Genomic DNA, 22,706 nt, shown 5'->3' with positions numbered 1-22,706 from the left:
CCATTGCGTTGTTAACAAATTTGTAATCATAAGAAGAATTTGAACTCCCCCATCATGGACATTTGATATTCTTCACCCATCATGTAGGCAAATTCGTCACTGTAACGTTTGTCAGTACAATAAAAGATAATATATTCTACATATATTTGGCAAACAAATAGTTCATTGTCATAGGATTTTGTGAAATGAGTTGGATCAAGTGAACCGGGTTTGAAGACTTTCTTCCTGAGAAATTCCTTCAATGTGTCATACCATGCCCGTTGGGCTTGCTTGAGGCCATCGAGAGCCTTGTTGAGTTCGAAGACTTTGTCTGGATGCTTTGGGTCTTCAAAACATGGGGGTTGAGCAACATATACTTCTTCCTCAAGCTTACCATTGATAAATGCACTTTTGACATTCATTTTATACAAGGCGATATTGTGATGGTTAGCATAAGCAAACAATATACGAATAGCTTCAAGTCTAGCAACACGAGCAAAAGTTTCATCAATGTCAATTCCTTCAACCAGTGTGTAGCCCTTTGCTACAAGTCATGCCTTGTTCCTCACTACCTGCCCATCTTCGTGTTGCTTGTTTCAGTAGATGCACTTGGTACCGATGACATTTTGCTTGCGAGGATCAGGCCAATTGCCAAGTTCCCACAAATTGTTAAGCTTGAATTGATGAAGTTCTTCTTGCATTGCTTGAATCCACTCAGGTTCCATGAAGGCTTCATCACCTTTTGAGGGTTTTGTGATTTACAAGAAGGAAGAGTGCCCACAAAAGTTAATTAAATGATAAGATTTTGAGTGAGTGAGGGGACTTGGTGCATTGATGTCGTTGATAACCCACAAATGTAGGGGGACGTTTTAGCTTTTTTTGATAAGTAAGAGTGTCGAACCCAATGAGGAGCTAAAGGTAGAATAAATATTCCCTCAAGTTTTATCGACCATCGATACAACTCTATGCACACTTAATTTTGCTTTACCTAAAACAAGAATAAAACTAGAAGTGATTCGCGAGAAAATAAAGTGCAAATAAATGAAAGTAGGGGATGTTTAGTAGAATTCTTTTTGTGTAACGCAAGAAAAAGATTGTCCATAAGCAATTTAATATAAGATGATCGATACTTATCATGTGCAACGAGGGAGAGGCATACGCTTACACCGTTTCCATACTTGAATGATATGCACTTATAATTGGACTTCTAGCAAGCATCCGCAAGTACTAGAAATTATAAAGGTAAACCCAACCATTGCATTAAACATCAAGTCCTCTTTACTCCCATACGCGCACAACTCCCTTACTCGGGTGTATGTTTCTGTCACTCTCGCCACCCACTATAAGAGAATTATGAACATATTGCAAACCCTCCAGCGTGTATCCTTCATGTGTGAACCTCACGGAAGGCACCTTAGGATAGCACCATATCACCACACAACTCATATCAATAACATCATATCACAATTAACACGTAGTATAAAATGGACCTACTCAAACATCATAGGATAGCCACATATCATTAGGTAATAGTACGTACTGTTGAGCACATGTTTAAGTAGAGATTTACATTGGGAAAAGAGGTGTTACACTCTTGCATAGAGGGGGAGAGAGTTGGTTTTGACGGTGGAAATATTCTTGATGTACATCGCCGTCGCGCTCCTTGCCCCGGCTGCATTCCGGCGCCAACAGGAGAGAAGGGGAGAGAGTCCACCATCTTATTCTTCTCTCTTGGCCTCCTCCTAGATGGGAGGAGAGTTCCCCCTCTAGTCAATGTCCTCCTTGGCGGCGGCGGTAAAGGAGCCCTTCTGAGATTGAATCTACCTCTCTATTCTCTTATGTTTCGGGTTCCTGTTTTCTGGCCTTCATCGTTTCTTCAATTCCCTGGGATCCATGACTTCAATCGAGCTGAAATTTTGAGGGAATTTTTATCTGAAATTATCTTTCTTGTGCCCTAAGAAGAGCCCCAACGAACTTAAGGTGTGGCCACCAGACAACACCCCATGCTAGGGGGCCCTGGCGGGCCCTGGTGTCTAGTGGAGGTCGTGGGCCTCCGTTTTTTTATTCCTCCTCCCAAAAATCACATATATTCCAAAATAATTCTCCATAATTTTTATTACGTTCGGAATTCATTTGATATGTATATTTTGTGAAACAAAAAACATGTAGAAAATAGGAACTGGCACTTGGCACTGGATCAGTACGTTAGTCCAATAAATCATATGAAATGATGCCAAAAATAAGTGAAAGTTGTATAATATTGGCATCGAATAATAAAAAATTATAGATATGACAGTAGCGTATCAACATCCCCAATCTTAATTCCTACACGTCCTTGAGTAGCTAAATGACAAAATATATATTTTGTGTGTGAAATGCTACCTAGCATAATCTTGATCATATATCTAACCATGGCATGAATGTTAAGATAAAAGTGATTTAAGGCAATAGTGTATCTTCTGACAAAAAAGAAATTCATACTCAGGTTTACTAGCAAACAATCACGTCCTTTCAAAATAAAAATGCTTGAAGAATGATATCCCTACAAAATCATATAGCTTGTCATGCTTGGTCTTCCTAGCATAAGGTATAAATCATGAGCACCCTGGTGTCAAATCAAGAAATAGGATCATACTTTTTAATGCGCTTCAAATTTTTATTTCTCACTTAATACATGAGCATGGACCATGGATATAGCATAAAGGTGGAATAGAATATGGTGCTAGGTTTCAAAGGGGTAAAAGTGAAGAAGATAGTCTTGCATCAACTCGGCATATCAATGGACTACACAGATGCCCATCAATAGATATCAATGCGAGGAGTAGGGACTGCCATGCAACAGATGCACTAAGAGCTATAAGTGTATGAAAGATCAATATGAAAATAAATTGGGTGTGCATCAAACTCTATAATGAAAATTTCAACTAGTATATGAAAGGGACAACATAGGAGACTCTCCATATGAAAAACATCGTGCTACTTTGACGCACAAGTGTGGAATTAGCATGCCCCTTCTCTCTTTTCTTTCTTTTTATTCTTTCTTTTTTTCTTTCCTTTTTCCTTTTTCTTTATCTTTTTTTCTTTTCTTTTTTTCTATTTTTTTGTGGTGGGATCATCTGGTGTCCCCCATTTTTCATTTTTTGTCCGGAGTCTCATCCCGACTTGTGGGGGAATCAAAGTCTCCATCATCCTTTCCTAACTTGGACAATGCTATAATAATGATGATCATTACACTTATATTTACTTACAAATCAATATGAAAAACTAATAGGATGATATGACTCTATATGAATGCCTCTGGTAGTGTACCAGGATGTGATGTGATCTAGCATAGAAAAAGGTATCAAAGGACGGACGAGCCATGTAAATATAATGCTAGCTATTTTTTTACAGGATCATGCTAGCTATCTTACGATCATGCAAAGCAATATGACAATGAATGATCAAGTCATCAAAATGGAAGCAGTGGAAGTTGCATGGTAATATATCTCGGAATGGGTAGGAAATGGCATAATAGGTATGTATGGTGGTTGTTTTGAGGAAGATATAATACGGATTATGTGTGATAGAGTGTATCATATCACGGGGTTTGGATGCACCTGCGAAGTTTCCATCGACTCTCGAGGTGAGAAAGGGCAATGCGTGGTACCGTATAGGCTAGCAAATTGCACAAAGGTAAGAGTGCGTATATCCATGGATTCACAGTAGTCATAAAGATCTCACATACTTATTGCAATATTTTATTATCTCTCTTGAAGCAAAGCACTACTCGCATGCCCCTAGGGAGAAGGTTGGGAGGAGTTAACCATAACACGACTCCGATTATAACAACACAAAGGATTTCAATCAAGGATAAATTATGCTCCAACTTCATCATTGTAACGTCCAAGATACGATCCTATCCTTATTTTGGCGCGAGGGCCTCGACAGGGATAGAAACGCATCTCGTTGTTTTGCAAGAATGGATATCGTTACAAGTACATGTACTGAAAAGATGAGTATATGGAATTGGCTTACACTCGCCACAAGCTACATCAAGTTCACATCAGTACAACAACATAATCAATCATCATAAAGAAGAGCAGTGTCCATCTATGGACGAAAAAAACGATAAAAGAACGACGTCCATCCTTGCTATCCCAGGATGCTGACCTGGAACCCATACGATATCGATGATGAAGGAGGAGAAACTCCAAATAGAACAATCATTGTGCTCACGTCAAAGTAACTCTTTACATGCACCTGCAACTGTTGTTGTAGTAATTTGTGAGCAACAGGGACTTAGCAATCTCATTTCCAAAGGTATCAAGACTGGCAACACTTAACGGGTGAGGTATGATTATGTGGTGAGACTGCAACAAGCGACTAAGCATTTATTTGAGGTGGCTAACTTATGAGTACAATAATAAAAGAGGGGGGATGATATACGCACAGCAGACGTGAACTACTCATGATCAAATGAATGATCGGGAACACCTACTTACGTCGGACATAAGCCCATCGTTTCCTCCATTGGAGGAGGAGCTCACAAAAGAGATAGTCATAGTTACGCACACAGTTGGCATATTTTAATTAACCTTACTTCAAGTTTTCTATAACCGGATGTTAAACAAAGTTTCCATGTTGCCACATAACCGTGGGCACGACTTTCTGAAAGATTTAACCCTGTAGGGTGCTCCAACTAGTCCATCACAAATTACCACAAGCCGCATAGAAAGCCTCGATCACGAAACTCGTGATCTCCTCGGATTCCTTAGTGGAAGACCTCAACTCTGAGATAACCCAAAGCATCATCGAAATCCCGATGCACAAGATATTTCGTAAAAGGTAAAACAAGTCCAGTAAGGCTGCCCGACGTGTTGACGAACCCGATAGGAGCCGCGTATCTCGTTCTCACAACACGGCCGGATGGGACTAGCTATGAGTAAAACAAAACATCGGGTTTCCTCGCGGTGGCCCAGGGGTTGATTAATTATGCATGGGGTGATCAAACCCTATGTGGTTCATTAGTTAATTAGGCAAACATAGTACCAAAGTTGGGCCTTGCCAAACCAGTTTTAATCTAAGACGAACTATCAAGGGGGTCCACATAACAACCCCGATCGTGTTAGGAGCGCTCAATTATGGAATATAACACAAGTAGTCGAAGCTAAGAAACAAAGGTGGAACAAAACACCAGGCTAGGAAGCCGGGCCTTCAACCTTTTACCAAGTATATAGGGTCGTTAAATTAATTAGCAAAAATATGATGATATAACAAGGAACCCATGTAATCACATGGAAGAAACTGCACCTGCAACTAGCAATGCTACACAAGGTTAAGGAAGCGGTTACATAGCCAATCAGTGGTTTGCAAGGTTGTAGAAAGGTTGAAGGTTTCATGGCAATGTTGAGAGGCTGACATTTAACACGTGATAGGCAATGAGACATAACGAAAGAAACGACACAACTAGCATGGCATTGATAGTAATGGTATCTAGGGAAATGGTCATCTTGCCTGAGATCCCGATTGGAAGAAGAACGAATCCGTGAAGCACACGAACCAACGTAGTCGAACAGAACCTCACATTCCGACAAGCTTGCGGAACTCTATCGAGAAGAAGCAAACCGGAAACAAGAATCAACACACAATATCACCACGACACATGCATGACATCATGCACAACACATATGATGCATGCTCGGTTTAATTATGCAAGGCATGGCACAACAATCAAACACTACACATTAAGTGAAGCTCAATATGCAACGATGTTGCATATTGACGAAACTCCACATACGTATGATTTTGTTCACTCCCGTTTAGGTACACGACAATTTTATAATGTTGTTACATGGCAGGAGGTGAAGTATAATCAAACTACCTATATAGGCATTTTAAATGAGGCCTAAAACAACATATAGAATCTCCGAACTGACCCCATGTGTTAACTCCGTGATCTGCCCAGATCCATCCTAAACAAATTTCATGTTTGTTAAACGGCAAAATAAAGTGGAGCACACGAAACTACATTTCATTCTCGTCGGTTTACATATATATCTCATCTCCAACGGAACTAGGGTTAACTAGCTACAAATTTAATGATTTAGCATGGCATCACGTAGAACGAGGCAAACAGCGAGGTTAACAGTTTTAAATATGCACGAGAGTTGGAAAATATTAATCTAAATGGAATTCGACATAGTTTACATATCTAAATTATTTCAATACGATGCACCGTTAAATAAATATGAGCAATTCAAAATGATGCAATTTTTAAACTATGCATGTTCTCATAGAATTTAAATCGCAGCACAAAAAAATACGGGCCGGATTGCAACACACTGCAGCGGCCCAACATGTAATGTCTAAAATAGTCGAGGTGGAAGGTCACAGCAACTAGCGAAATAAATGCGAGAAAAAATTATGGGAGTCGTGGGACTCGAACCCATAATCTCTAGGGTACAAAACTGCTCCGCTAGCCAACTGTGCTACTAACGTGCTCGTGTAGGATATGAGAGGCAACACAATATAGCATCAACATGGCAGAACAGATCTAGGAAAGAACTGAATTCACAATGCAGGAACTTGCTCACATCGGGGAATCAGAGAGGCCGACGGCAATGGCAAGATGAAGCGGAGAGGGGTCGGTGTTTGACGGATCCGGAAATGGGGAATCCATTCACAGGGATGAGGGGCCTTGGGGGTGATGCGGACGGGCGAGCTCCATCGGCGGCAGCAACGGGCTTCATTCTGTTCCTCACAAAAAGAAAAGAAGCAGAGATGAGAGGAATCCTAGGAGGAAGGAGAAGGAAGGAGGGTGTCGGGACCCCGATCCTATGCCATAGGAATCCAGCCTGTAAAACATCGCATCTCTTTGCAGTCTCACGCACGGTTATCCCCACGGCTGCAGCCTTAGCTTAGCCGGGACCGTTTGCGCCTTTTGACTTGCGTATGCAATTGTGTCGCTAGCAATCCAATGACAAAGAACCCGGATCGACATGCCTAGTCATAAACCAAAGCGGCAGTTCCGCACAGGGACAGGCATACATGACCCAGCAAAGCAGGTGTCGGTCACCAGCGAATGTAGACGAGTCGTAGCAAGCTACAAGGACTCCATTACATCGCGTGAAATTTCCCCAACGGGGACAGGCACAGCAGCTAAGAAGGACACATGCCGGTCAACCAATGTGTCCAGAGCAGTAGCGAACTACCATGGCTGGTTGGATCACAAAGGGGCATTTCCCTGTAAGGAATGCTACTAAAGCCTACGGCTAGGTAATTGAACCACATACATATCAAGTACAACACACATACGCATGGCATACTAATATGTATAGATACATCGGTGGCATCACAACATAACCATAACATACAAACTTTAGTTAGAAGGCTCGAAAGAGCCTCACACATAATATTACAAGGTAGGGGTCTCACGACCCATCATCACAAGTCATACACACAGTTCTTACAAACTAGCGGAAGAGTAAAGTTGTCTGAGTACAGACAGATGGAAAGATAAAGGCACATGGCCTGACTATCTATAGACCCATCCTAGGGCCAGATCGTAGCTGGGATACCAACTACTCGTCGTCGTCGATGTCTAGGTAGAACCCGCCATTAGGGTCATTAACAACCTCTGCAACAATTATTAAGCAAACATGAGTACAAAAGTACTCAGCAAGACTTTAGGATAAGCTATCTACTCATGCAATGTATCAATAAGGAGTTGTGGGGTTTCATGCGGAAAGCCAACCTTTGACTCATGGCTAGACAACTTGCATTTTAAATTAGTTTTGACAACTTTGATTTCTCGCACACGAGTCCACTAACACCACAACAATACTCCATCGTGGAATCATTCCGTCTCCATATGGAAATGCCGTCCACGACACTCGCGCTTATCTTGAAAATTTTATGAGTAGCCATTAAAGTTATCTATGAACAACATATGTCTCCAAGTAGTCCATATCCGCAGACGCGGCTATTCGAATAGATCATAACCCTGGAGGGGTGTACTTCTTCACACATGTTCTCGCCACTTATTGCCATGTCTACGTGCTGCACCTCGGCGACCTTCAAGCGGAAGCCCAGTGATGGTGTCGGCCACAACCGTTAACCACGCTAATACTTAGTCCAGGTCTATTGCCTATCTGAGGGTAACCCGTAGGAAAGTCCGGCCGAGGTTTCCGCCACGGCCCCAAATGATGTGCGCAGGGTTCCCAAGCCCACCATCCGGGTGCCACTTGGTACACCGTGCCACTGCCTACCGCATCATAGCCCACCTCTAAGGTCAGCGCTACGCACGGCCTCCAGCATGACTATAAACACCAGAAACTACTTGCAACTCCTGGACCAAGTACTAAGCGATTAATAAGTCGAGAGCATCAATTAAGTATCCCAACGTGTGGTAGTATCTAGTCTTGGATTGCATACACGCAACTCAGTTCCTAAGGACGGTTCCAATGAAACAACCCGCCATGTACTCCTACATAGCCTTTGACCGGTACCTTTACGAAATCATATTCAACACACAACCTTTACTTACTGAACACATTCTCACAATTCAGTTCATCACCCAGATAACAGACCATACACAACTCTAAGCATAGCATGCATAGCAGGATAATGCACAACATGGCTCAAGCATCTACCAGGTATGCTAGGTTGCAAGGTTCAGCTATTTACTGTGACAAAGACAGGTCATGCAAAGGAAGTGGGTTCAACTAACGTAGTAAAAGCAGTGAAAGCATTTGCCTAATGCAATAAATAAGAGCATGAGTGAGAACATGGGATCTATCGGGATGATCAAAATGGTTTTTTGCCTTGTTGCTCAACAGAGGGACAATATCCGTTAGTCGGATATTCGGTGGAATCCGGAGGAGCGGGGCCTACCGGTAAAACAACATCAATCAATAACAATCATATGCAACAAGATGATGCATGAGCATGGCATGAAATGAAAGGTGGTAGGCTAATGTGACTACAATTTCTTAAGTTGAAGTTGATTTGAATCAAGATTCAAATATCACTTCAAACAAGGTATTTTCAAATACCCTGTTAACTGATTCAACCTGATGCTCAGGTAATCTTGTTTTAGCATGCATGATGATGGTATGTTGGGTTGCTGGTTGTTCTTGATCATGGTTTGGTCATAATATTTGAAGTGGAATTCAAATGGATTTCAAATTCCAAATCTATATTATTTAATAAGGTTATCCTAATCATCATTTAATCTGTTTGGTGATGTTAACATTTTCAAACATATTTGGAAATATCAAAATCAGATTCCTTGGATTTTTCTGATACTTTTTCATATATAAATTATTTTCATTGGAGTTACAGATTATTTTCTATGATTTTTAGAAGTTTTGAGCATTTTCTGGAATTCTTTTAAATCAGAAAACTCTTTATTACGTCATAACCACGTCAGCACTGCGTCAGCAGGTCAACTGACCTGGTCAGGTCAAACCTGACAGGTGGGGGCCACTGGTCAGCGTCTCAGGAGCTAATCCCGCGCTGACCAGCCCCTAAGTGGGTTTGACGCACTGCTAGGGCCCAGTGTAAGTGGCTACTTAGCGCTAATCCATCGGGATTAGGTCGGCCACGTCGTCCTCCGCCAGAGACGGACCGGCGGCGACCAGATCCGTGGCGGATCTTAGCCGGAGACGCACCAAATCGGGCTGTGGTGCTCGGGATCTAGTGCCGAGAGCACTGGGATGATCCCCAGGCTCGGCCTCATCCTCTATGGGCAACAGGAGGGGCTATGGGTGGCCGGAGCATGTCGGCGATGAGCCGAGGCGGCTGCCGGAGCTCGGGTTCATGGGTCTCGGGGCTAGAGTGCCGGAGAGAGAGGGGTAACAGAGGGCAAATGCTCGCAGGCTCACGGTGGAGGCGAAACTGGGCTTAGACTGCTCGAGGAGGGGCTGTAGCCGGCGGCCGGAGGTTGAAGACGACGGCACTGGGGGCATTGCAGGGCTCGGGGAGGACAGTTATGTTGACGTGCGTGTCGAGCTCGACGTTGCGGAGAGGATGGAACACTCGGGAAGGCTTCCCTATAGCCACAGAGCTCGGGCTCCTCGAGCTCAAGCTTCTGTCAATGGCGGCAGGAGGAGGGGGAAGAAACCGAGAGGAGGGGGAGGAATGGAGAGCGGGGATGGATAGGGACGCGCTCGGGGTAGTAATCCCCGTTGTCACGCTGTCCTGGGGGCACCGGAGGACGCCACGGCGAAGCAGGAGGTGCAGGAGGCCGCCATGGTTGTTCTCTCCTCTGCCAGAAGGCAGAGGAAGAAGACGACCCTGCCCGTGGTGGGCTGGGCCTCGTAGGTAAGCGTAGAATAGGGTTTTTTTCATTTTCTGCTATTTATGTTTCTGTTTTATTTGCTGACATTGATTTCTATTTAATTTGGCTTCAAAAAGCAAACTAAAAATTAGTTTGAAAAGCCCTCAGTGGTAGTTGCAATATTCCCAACTACTCCTGAGGTTTGCAACATTTTTGAAACATCAAAATACTTGAATTCAAATTTAAGTTTGAATTCAGGGGCTTTCTGAATTAAAAATATATGCCACGGGTGTTTTGAAAATAGTTTTCTCCCCTGATAATTTGTTTTCAGTATTTATCAGAAATATTGAACTTTTAAGAAGGCCATTTTGGGTTCATTGATTTTGACAAGATTTGAATTCCCTTTAAATAAGAAGTGGCTAGGGTTTTTGGTTTGAGTTTCACCACTTCTTTGGAGTTTGTTTCAAATTCTTGAATGCAAAGGAAGAAAACATGAGCACAAATACTAAACCCTAGTTAGGGATCCCCGAATGTAACAACTCACCCCCACTCAAAAGAATCTCGTCCCGAAATTTAGAAGTCGTCGGGAATAGCGCGTGATACTCAAGTCGGAGATGATCCTCTCTTTCCCACATTGCCTCCTTTTCAGAATGATTTGACCATTGAACTTTAAGAAACTTGAGGTTTCGATGTCGAGTGGTATGCTCAGCTTGATCAAGAATACGCACAGGGTATTCTTGGTATGAAAGGTTATCTTGGAGATCAAGCGTTTTGTGGTCCACTTCACGAATAGGATCCTAAAAGCAAGGCGTGAGTTGCGAGACGTGGAAGACATCATGAACCTTGGAAAGATGCAGACGAAGTTCCAACTGGTAGGAAACTTCTCCTCGTTTGGCAAGAATGCGAAAAGGACCAATGTAACGAGGAGCCAACTTGCCCTTGATACCGAATCGATGGGTACCCTTCAAAGGTGTAACCCGAAGGTAAGCCTTCTCGTCAACTTCAAAGGTCACAGCCTTATGATGACGATCATATTGGCTCTTTTGACAAGACTGGGCTGTTTTCAACTTCTCATGAATAATGTGAACCTGCTCTTCTGCATCCTGGATCATATCCAGGCCAAAGAGTTGCCTCTCTCTGGTTTCTGACCAATTAAGAGGTGTTCGACATCTTCGTCCATAGAGAACTTCAAAAGGGGCTTTGCCCAAGCTTGATTGATAACTATTGTTATAACCAAATTCGGCGAATGGAAGGCACTTCTCCCAATTCATACCGAACGATATAACACAAGCTCGGAGCATATATTCTAGGACTTGATTCACTCTTTCTACTTGACCACTTGATTGAGGATGGAAAGCAGTGCTAAAAGATAAGTGGGTCCCCATAGCATTCTGAAAACTTTCCCAGATGCGAGAAGTAAAGATACTTCCACGGTCTGAGTTAATCTCCAGGGGAACACCATCAAGAGACACTATTCGAGAGATATATAACTCTGCTAGCTGGCTAGCTGTTATACTCTCACGAACTGGAAGAAAATGAGCTACTTTGGAGAGACGGTCAACGACCACAAAGATAGCATTATTTCCTTTCTTGGTCTTGGGAAATCCGGTAATGAAATCCATACTGACTTTATCCCATTTCCATTCAGGAATAGCTAAAGGTTGAAGGGTGCTAGCAGGCCTTTGATGTTCTGCCTTAACTCGACGACAAACGTCGCAGTTAGCAACAAACTCATCAATTTCTCTCTTCATCTTAGTCCACCAAAACCTCTGGCGTAGGTCCTGATACATCTTAGTACTACTAGGATGAATGGTGAGAGGAGAATCATGAGCCTCCTTAAGGATCAATTGCCGCAGACGTTTGCTCTTAGGAACCACTAAACGGTTCTGAAAGAACACAACACCTTTCTCATTGATGGAGAAATCCCTAGCGTTTCCGCTAGCAATATTCTCCTTGATCCAGGATATACCCTTATCATAAGCCTGCACAGCTATGATTTGATCCCTAAGAGTAAGCTTCGCCACCAGGGTAGAAAGGAATCCTTGAGGAACAATATGAAGATTTAACTTCCGAAATTCCTCATAGAGATGTGGTTGACCTCGTTCTAGCATCCAATTGTTACAATAAGACTTACAACTTAGTGCATCAACCGTAACATTGACCTTCCCCAGGGTGTAAGTTATCCCTAAGTCGTAATCCGTGATCAACTCAACCCACTGTCTTTGCCTGAGATTCAAATCCGGCTGGGTGAAGATATATTTTAGACATTGGTGATCAATGAATATTTCGCAACGATTACCAAGAAGGTAATGTCGCCAGGTTTTAAGTGCATGGACTACAGCTGCCAGCTCAAGATCATGTGTGGGATAATTATCCTCATGTGGACGCAACTGTCGAGATGCGTATGCAATCACATGACGATCTTGCATGAGAATGCAACCTAATCCTTGTCGCGAGGCATCACAGTAGATAAGAAAGTCCTTAGAAAAATCTGGTGGTAGCAACACAGGTGCGGAAGTCAGGCGTCTTTTCAATTCCTGAAAACTATGCTCACACTGTGGTGTCCACTCGAACTTTTTATCTTTCTCGAGGAGTTCAGTTAGAGGCTTTGCAACCTTGGAGAAATTCTCGACAAAGCGGCGACAATAGCTCGCTAGACCAAGAAAACTCCTAACTTGCTTAACCAATTCAAGTTGAGTCCAATCAAGGATAGCTTGAACTCTCTCGGGATTGACAGCAATACCCTTACCAGAGATTACGTGACCTAGATAGGTCACTTCTAGTAACCAAAATTCACATTTTGAAAACTTGGCATAAAGGCGATGCTCTCGAAGGTTCATCAATACTAGCCTTACATGCTCGACATGTTCTTGTTCGTTCTTCGAGTAGATGATAATATCATCGAGTTATACTACGACGAATTTATCCAAATACTCCATGAAGATTGAATTCATCATGCGAGAGAAAGTGGCTAGGGCATTGGTTAAACCGAAGGACATGACGGTGTACTCGTATTAGCCATAACGAGTGACAAAAGCCGTTTTTGGAATGTCCCCGTTCTTGATCTTGATTTGATGGTATCCCAACCTCAAATCCATTTTTGAGAAGAATGAGGATCCAGCGAGCTGATCATGCAGGTCGTTGATCCTGGGGAGCGGATACTTGTTCTTTATGGTGACCAGATTAACTGGTCGGTAATCTACAACCATCCGATCCGTTCCGTCTTTGTTCTTGACGAAGAGGACGGAACAAGCCCAAGGAGAAGAGCTAGGACAAATGAAACCTTTATTTAACGCCTCATCTAGTTGCTTCTTAAGTTCGGCTAGCTCCAGGGGTGCCATCTTATATGGTCTTCTGGCTATTGGAACGTTCCCGGAACAAGATCTATTACAAACTCTACATCTCTGTCAACTGGAATTACTGGCAGTTCCTCCGGAAAAACATCCGAAAAGTCACGGACTACCGGAATGTCTTCAAGTTCCAGAAGAGGGTTGGCATTGAGAGAATAGAGTTGGCATTTGGCAACTCGAGTAGAGACATTGACTATCTCACCTGAGGGATGGGTAAGCTGAACATTTCTGGAATGAGTATCAATCTTGGCATAGTGAGCTGACATCCAGTCCATACCCAAGATTATATTAATATCGGAAGATTTCAGGGCTCTCAATGATGCTAGAAAAACTAGCATGTCTACTAGAATTTCATTGTCATAGGTTATCCTAGAGGTTTGCCACTTACGACCTGGGGTTTGGACAATTAATGGGATTGGCATATCACAGAAAGACATGTTATGCAACTGTGCATAACTTTCTGAAATGAAGGAATGAGAAGACCCAGTGTCAAAAAGAACAGACGCTGGCTGATTATTAACAAGGAGCGTACCCAGTATGACGTCGAGATCCTCTGCAGCTTCTTCTGCTGAAACATAGTTCACACGGCCTCGTGCAGGAGTTGGCTTCACATAGTAAGCTTTGGCCGACTTGCCTTGCCCAATGGACTTTCCGGGTTGCTTGGCACCCACATTCAGAGGACACTCACAGGAATAGTGCCCTGGTTCTCCACACTTGTAACAGATCACCTGATTGGCATGTGGTGTAGCATTGCTAGCTGGACCACCATAGGTTTTTGCTGGAGGGTTGGTATGATTCGTATGAGGCGCCACATAGGATGGCCTCGTAGTGTATCTTGGCGGCAGAGAACTATTTGGAACCCACAATCTGCGTTTTGGAAACGCAGAACCAGATGACGAGCCAAAGTCACGGGAGTGCTTCTTTGTGGCTTCATAGTCGGTATGACCAGTCTCGGCACTGATCGCCTTGTTGACTAGGGCTTGGAAGCTTGTACATTTGTGGAGGCGCAAATCACGATGAAGCTCAGGGCTCAGACCCTTACGGAATCTTGCTTGCTTCTTGGCATCAGTAGACACCTCCTCTGTTGCATAGCGGGCGAGGTTACCGAACTCGCGGCTATAGGCATCCACGGTCAACTTTATGTAGAGAACTCCTCTCTTTATGTCCATCAGGCCCTCTGGAATATGGTGCAAAAGGAAGGCTACACTAAAGTGTGCCCATGTGGCTGCTGGTTCAGCAGGACGCATAGCTTCAAAGTTCTCCCACCACAAATTGGCCGGTCCTTCCAGAAAGTACGCTGCAAAGGTCACCTTGTCGGCCTCAGAAACATTCGTAGAGCGAATCTTACGTGAAATGCTGCACGACCAGTCATCACCGTCGAGGGGATCGACGGAGTGATGGAACTTTGGAGGATTCAGCTTCACAAAGTCATTGAGGGACACTGCAGCATTCCTAGGCTGATGAGCCGTATTTTGCTTAATACGCTCTAACAGTCGGTTGGTCTCCCTTTTGTTTCTCTCTGCCTCATGCATAACTTCCGCCAGAGAGGGCGGGTGAGGCCGTTCTTCCTGCGACGCTTGACTACCCTCGCCTTATTCATGAGAAGGGGCACGGTTCAACCTAGTGAACACCATCCTAACAAACAAACTCACAGCTTAGACCAATATCATCATCAATGCTAGCTATGGGTTAAGAATGCACTGAACACATCGAATGCGAAAATGAATATCCGAACAGCATGGTAACAAGCAACTACTATATATACACCATGGTTCATACACACCATTACATAGTTCAGTACAACCTTAACCGAAGAACAAACTACTGAAAATATGAAAGTACTCATCAGAGGCTTACAAGCTTCCTATACATTATTTATCTATGCCTCCGGAATTCATTTCACGACACAAGCATACTTCAGAAGTCACACAGGACTGTGAAAGTACAGCTACTATAATACTAACCTTCCACTCACGGTTCAGCCATCCGCATAGAAAATCTCATGAAGATTGCCTCCATGGCCTGGAAGCTCAACCTGCGGATAAGGAAATACTCCAGCCTGAGATCCCTGGGATCCATAAGGACACGGGTGTGGCCTTGGTCCCTGACTGGTGGTAGTAGAGGTCCCCAAAGAGGGGTGACTCCTCCTATAGCAGGCCAGTCAACATGAGCCGGAAGATGGTTCCTAACAGGGTTCAACATCTCCATATATCCATACCCTGTCTGAACTACAGGTGCCAGCTGCGTCAAAGCCGTCCACAGACAGGCACATGTAGCATAGAGCTCCATACGAAGGGCACGAGCATCCCTGTCTCCATTCTCTAGCATCTCAGCAGTGGACTACAGCAGCGAAACCTCCATAGAGGAATCAAAGTAGACCCCACTGAGGTATCCTTCTTCACCTGGCTGAGAGGCAGGAACATATTAGAACTCTGAGTTCTGTAGCAGTGCATGTCTAGCCATCATGATGGTCACCATTGAATGGGCAACATCTTGTACTGCCATGTCAACAGTGACTCCCAATCCATAAGACCAATGGATTGGCTCCTTAGCTCCAGGGTAATTTGGGAATACCCTAACAGTGCAGAGCTACTGGCACTGATTAAAATCCCGGTACTGCTCCTCCACTGTGTACTCTGGGTACCAGCAGTAACCGGACACTGACATCATCCTGACTAGCATGGCCGTATGACCCGGCACATCAATGCACCTAGTCAGACGAACCACCTAACGAGAAGGACGGCCAGGCATCTAAAAATAGAGAGTAATGCAAAGCATTAGAGCTCTGAAGACAAAATTGGGCAGCATAACGGCTGTAAATGCTCAAAAACAATTTTGAGACAACCCACAAAAATAGGATAGCGTAACCACTCGACTATCAAGTTCAATTCTCTGATCATCGAAACTTACTTCCTTTCCCTAGGGATAAAAGAAACCCAAAATAATTCTCGACCCGTTGTCCTATAGTCTACCGATCAGAAACACGAGCCTAAGAGAGGGTAAGTAACCTAGTCCTTAATCCCCGCAGAAAAGACGAGGATGGCCAGAATAGAATAACTTGAGAAGAGAACAAGAGTTTTATGTTCCCTTCCACAAACAATTCCCTTATATATAACTAAAGCAATTCTAGACTCAACTTCGACCAGTTTGGCTTAGTAATCCTACAGTCAGTTAGGCTCTGATACCAACGCTGTCGGGACCGCGATCCTAAGCCATAGGAATCCAGCCTGTAACACATCGCATCTCTTTGCGGTCTCATGCATGGTTATCCCCACGGCTGCAGCCTTACCTTAGCCGGGACTGTTTGCGCCTTTTGACACGCGTATGCAATTGTGCCGCTAGCAATCCAATGACAAAGAACCCAGATCAACATGTCTAGTCATAAATCAAAGCGACAGTTCCGCATAGGGACATGCATACATGAACCAGCAAAGCAGGTGTCAGTCACCAACGAATGTAGACGAGTCGTAGCAAGCTACAAGTACTCCATTACATCGCGTGACATTTCCCCAACGGTGACAAACACACCAGCTAAGAAGGACACATGCCGGTCAACCAATGTGTCTGGAGCAGTAGCGAAGTACCATGGCTGGTTGGATCACAAAGGGGCATTTCCCTGTAAGGAATGCTACTAAAGCCTACGGCTAGGTAATCGAACCCCATACATATCAAGTACAACACACGTACGCATGGCATACCGATATGTATAGATACATCGATGGCATCACAATATAACCATAACATACAAATTTATTTAGAAGGCTCGGAAGAGCCACACACATAATATTACAAGGTAGGGGTCTCTAGACCCATCATCACAAGTCATACACACAGTTCTTACAAACCAGCGGAAGAGTAAAGCTGTCTGAGTACAGATCGATGGAAAGATAAAGGCACATGGCCTGACTATTTACAAACCCATCCTAGGGCCAGATCGTAGCTGGGATACCAGCTACTCGTCATCGTCGATGTCTAGGTAGAACCCTCCATTAGGGTCATTAACAACCTCTGCAACAATTATTAAGCAAACATGAGTACAAAAGTACTCAGCAAGACTTTAAGATAAGCTATCTACTCATGCAATGTATCAATAAGGAGTTGTGGGGTTTCATGCGGAAAGCCAGCCTTTGACTCGTGGCTAGACAACTTGCATTTTAAATTAGTTTTGACAACTTTGATTTCTCGCACACGAGCCCACTAACACCACAACAATACTCCATCGTGGAATCATTCCGTCTCCATACGGAAATGCCGTCCACGACACTCACGCTTATCTTGACAATTTTATGAGTAGCCATTAAAGTTATCTATGAACAACATATGTCTCCAAGTAGTCCATATCCGCGGAAGCGGCTATTCGAATAGATCATAACCCTGCAGGGGTGTACTGCTTCACACACGCTCTCGCCACTTATCGCCATGTGCACGTCGTGCACCTCGGCAACCTTCAAGCGGAAGCCCAGCGAGGGAGTCGGCCACGACCGTTAACCATGCTAATACTTAGTCCAGGTCTATCGCCTATCTGAGGGTAACCCGCATGGAAGTCCGGCCGAGGTTTCCGCCACGGCCCCAAACGATGTGCGCAGGGTTCCCAAGCCCACCATCCGGGTGCCACTTGGTACACCGTGCCACTGCCTACCGCATCATAGCCCACCTCTAAGGTCAGCACTATGCACGGCCTCCAACATGACTATAAACACCAGAAACTACTTGCAACTCCTGGACCGAGTACTAAGCCGTTAATAAGTCGAGAGGGTCAATTAAGTATCCCAACATGTGGTAGTATCTAGTCTTGGATTACATACACGGAACTCAGTTCGTAAGGACGGTTCCAATGAAACAACCCGCCATGTACTCCTACATAGCCTTTCACCGAGCGACAAAGCAACATTGAATCAGGCATGAAAGTGATATAACTATTATGAAATAAAAAGATCATCAAAGGCTTGATAGACTTCTAGTCATAAACATGTGTAAGGATGTTCCAAGTCATTCCAAAAACTCTCCGAAGGGAAATACCACTTCAATATGCCAAACCATGAACAATGCATTGCATGCAAATCATTTCAATAACACATTATGCACTCCAGCTATTCGAGACAAGTCACAAAGAAATCATGAACTACTCGGAAAGCATTGTGAACATAGCACTATGTCACTACAAGCTGGTCTCTAGATCATAAGTTCAGGCATATGTACAAAAGTAGAAGCAAATAGAGTTCATACCGGCTTTCCTTGTTGCATCCCTTCCGTCGATCTTCGTCATTATTGCATCGTCACTTGAACGATCGAACGTAGCAAGATATCATCAAGTGCAATTGAAACCATGGATGTAAGCTTAACTCTGCCAACAAAGCAAACTAAAGAGAGAAAGGAAATATTTTTGGGTTTTCCAAAGGGTAAACGAAAGCAAAAGAAAAGAGAAATCTTTTTGTTGTTTTTTCAAAGAAAGAACAAAGAAGAACAGGCGAAAACTCTAAAAAGATTAAAAAGGAAACCACGGATGATACAATGAAAGGGGAGAAGGGTACGTACTCCCCCAAGCTTAGGCTTTTGTCTAAGTTGGGCTTGGCTACTGCGGGCTCCAGGAGCTCCCTCCGGCTCAGGGGTGGTACTAGTAGCTCCAAGAATCGTACAGGGCCTCGGGCGCGTAGACTGATGTCCTGCTGTCCACCCAAGAAGAACGCTCTTGTTCCTCGGGAACGACCCCCTCCATGGGGTTGTGGAACTGCTGCTGATGTGGGGAAACAAGATGCTGGAAATCTTCCCCCGGTGAATGTCTTGCGGATCCTTGCTGCCGTAGCAAGGAATTCTGAACACGGGTATGTCATGGCACGTGTCGTGTCCGTCTCGTGAAGCAACTCCGGTGGTACGATATCATCATTGTAACTTGTCCTCACATTAGAGGGTGAATCTGCAGCTCTAGTTAGTCTATCTGTAGGCTCGGGTCTCTTCTTCCCAAGCCATCCTTTTTCTTTCCAAATAAACTCATTTCTGAAATTTTTGGTACATCACAAAAATGAAGGTTTAAGCAAAATGAGTTGGAGCAAACTATTCTACTCACTTCCCCAAGGCATAAACTTGCGTCAAAACTTCATAAATAAATTTCTAAACATGCATGCAAGATCATATGAACCGCACCAAGAACTCCTAAATACTCAAAAATAAGACTACCAATCAAAATTCTAATTGGAGTGGTGGAGGAGTCACATACCAAGGAGAAAATGCTCAAATTCTCAATGCAAATGATGGGTTGTAGAGAGAGATCAAAATTTGCCACCAAGAACAGTAAGAACTCGAGCTCCAGGAGAAAAATCGGGGTTTTTGGAGTGAGAGAGAGAAGTGAATAAGAAATACCTGGAAAGGGGACCAGGTGGGCCCAGGCGTCCTGTGGGCGCGGCCATGGGCCAGGTCACGCCACCTAGCCGCCTGGACCAGGGGTGTTCCCCCTGGTCAGCCCCGGGTGCCCCTTTGTCTCTTTTTTGATGGAAATTTTTATTATAATGTTTTTTGAATTTTTCTGACAACTTCACCTTTGAAAAAATTTGAAGTACCGAAAGCTGCAAAACTTCCGGAAAGCTTGAAGCAATGGTTAAACATATGACGCTTCAAAAACATAAAACTTTGGTACAACAAGGAGGATGAAAGTTAAAGGAAATGAAAACATGACAAGCTTCTCTTTTTACTGATATAAAACATGTTTGTTAGCAAGGTTGATCAAGTCTTACTACCAAACAGGTGATATATCGAGCAAAAAGTTTCACTTCTTATAAAGTAATCATGGTACCTTTATTTTAATGGATATTGTCCACACCATAATGGTATTCTATTTGTGGTGCACATGTAGAGGACAATCCCACTCTCCAACCTTCAGGGTCTCAATATTCTCAATAGAATTAAGGCCATGCCTTTTATCAATCTTCTTCGAATAATATACCGTGTGCTCCTTCTCATTAACATTGAAACTCACCTTTCCTTTATTGCAATCAATAATAGCACCTGCGGTGTTAAGAAAAGGTCTACCAAGATTAATAGTCATGCTCCCATCCTCGGGCATGTCAAGCACAAGAAAGTCAGTAGAGATCAAGAAATTAGCAACTTCAACTGGAACATCCTCCCAAATACCAACAGGAATGGTTGTTGACTTATCAGCCATTTGAAGAGAGATATATGTAGGGATTAGTTTATCTAGACAAAGCCTTTTGTATAGAGAGAAAGTCATAACACTCACTCCTGCACCAAGATCACATAAAGCAGTTTTTTATGGAGCAAGGAATGGTGGGTATACCTGGATCACCAAGCTTCTCAGGAATCTTACCACTGAAAGAGTAATTAGCAAGCATAGTATATATTGCCTCATTAGAAACTTTTCTTTTATTAGTAACAATATCTTTCATATACCTCGAGTACGGAGGCAACTTAATAACATCACTCAAAGGAATTTGAAGAAATAGAGGTTTCATCCATTCACAAAATTTATTATAATGCTCTTCTTCTTTGGTTTTGAAAGACTTACCCGGGAAGGACATTGATTTATTTACCCATGGTTATCCTTCCTTCCCATGTATTCTTGCAACAAAGTCTTCTCTAGTATATCTCTTGCGCTTGTCAGGTGCTTCTTCTTCTTGTACCTCACGAGGACCATCTTCAGTTTCAGCATCAGAAGTAGATATACTATTAGGATCAACAATAGGTTCTTCATCGATTATGGGATCATTCGAGTTGTCAGCTTCCTTGTGTTTCTTCTTCTTCTTCTTTGGGGACCTGACAACGTCTTCTTCGTGCAATTGAGAATCTTGCCCGATCCTCTTTCGATGTCCATCTGGATAGAGGGAGTCCTGGGTGTGTGTACCACCTCGGGTCTTTATACCATACGCGTGTGTATCAACTTGTTTGGCATTGTTAGCAAGCAAATCTTTTTGCACATTAGAAATTTGTTTAAGCTGAGTTTGAACCATATGAAAATGCTTAACAAGACCTTTAACATCATTAACAGTTCTACTTAAAACATCAAGCAAACTTTTGATAGCAAGGTAATTATCATGCAATTGGCTTTGAATCCTCTCATTAAAGTGATTTTGCTTGACAATGAAATTATCAAACTCATCTAAACATTGATCAGGGGCTTACTAGGAGGGATGTCACTTGCATTGAATTCTAAAAGAGAGTGTACCTCTACCATAGGTGGGTGAGTTATAGGCTCACATAATTTCTCAATAGGAGGTAGATTCTTCACATCTTCAGCTTTAATACCTCTCTCTTCAATAGAATTCTTGGCTTCTTGCATAACTTCGGGGCTCAACAAAAGCATACCCCTCTTCTTTGGTGGTGGAGGTGGTCCAGGAACGGACCAATCATCATGATTCTTAGCTATCTTTCCCATTTGTTCTTTAGCATCTTCTGGTGTTCTTTTCGTGAAAACACAACCAGCACAACTATCCAGATAGGTCCTAGATTCATAGGTTAGACCAACATAAAATATATCAAGCAATTCATTCTTAGGGATTCCATGTCCCGGTCTATCCTTGAGTAAAGTGCAATACCTCCCCCAAGGTTTAGGGAGGTGCTCATCCTGCAACTATTTAAATTTATATATTCCTTGTAAAGCAGCATGTTGCTTATGAGCAGGAAAATAGTTAGCAAAAAAATATTGAGCTAAATCTTGAGGACTCTTAATGGAACCACATGGTAGTGCATCATACCATGCTTTAGCATCTCCCTTCAAAGAGAAAGGAAGTAGCTTAGTAACATAATAATTTATCTTCCTGTCCTCTGTAGTGAATAATCCGCCCAACTCAGTGAGTTTGGTAAGGTGTGCAATAGCATCATCATTTTCTCTGCCATAAAAGGGGTCAGCTTCAACTGTGGATATAAGTGAAAGATCGACAGAGACATCAAAATCAGCATCCTCAATGCAAATAGGAGATGAAGCAAATTCAGGATCAAGAGTAGATTTGTTCTTAATAGAATGCTTTTCAAGCAGCTTCTTAACAGTAGCAGGGTCAGAGTCGGCACACTCTGTAAGCTCCCTGCATAAATCATCATCAAGCTCAATATAATCATCATCAAGAATTCTTTCCTTGAGACCACTCAAGTCTAGGTAACCAAAGGATCTA

The sequence above is a fragment of the Hordeum vulgare genome, chromosome 1H (genome assembly GCF_904849725.1).
Source record: "Hordeum vulgare subsp. vulgare chromosome 1H, MorexV3_pseudomolecules_assembly, whole genome shotgun sequence".
Classification (NCBI taxonomy): domain Eukaryota; kingdom Viridiplantae; phylum Streptophyta; class Magnoliopsida; order Poales; family Poaceae; genus Hordeum; species Hordeum vulgare.
Note: the sequence above shows the minus strand (reverse complement) of the source record.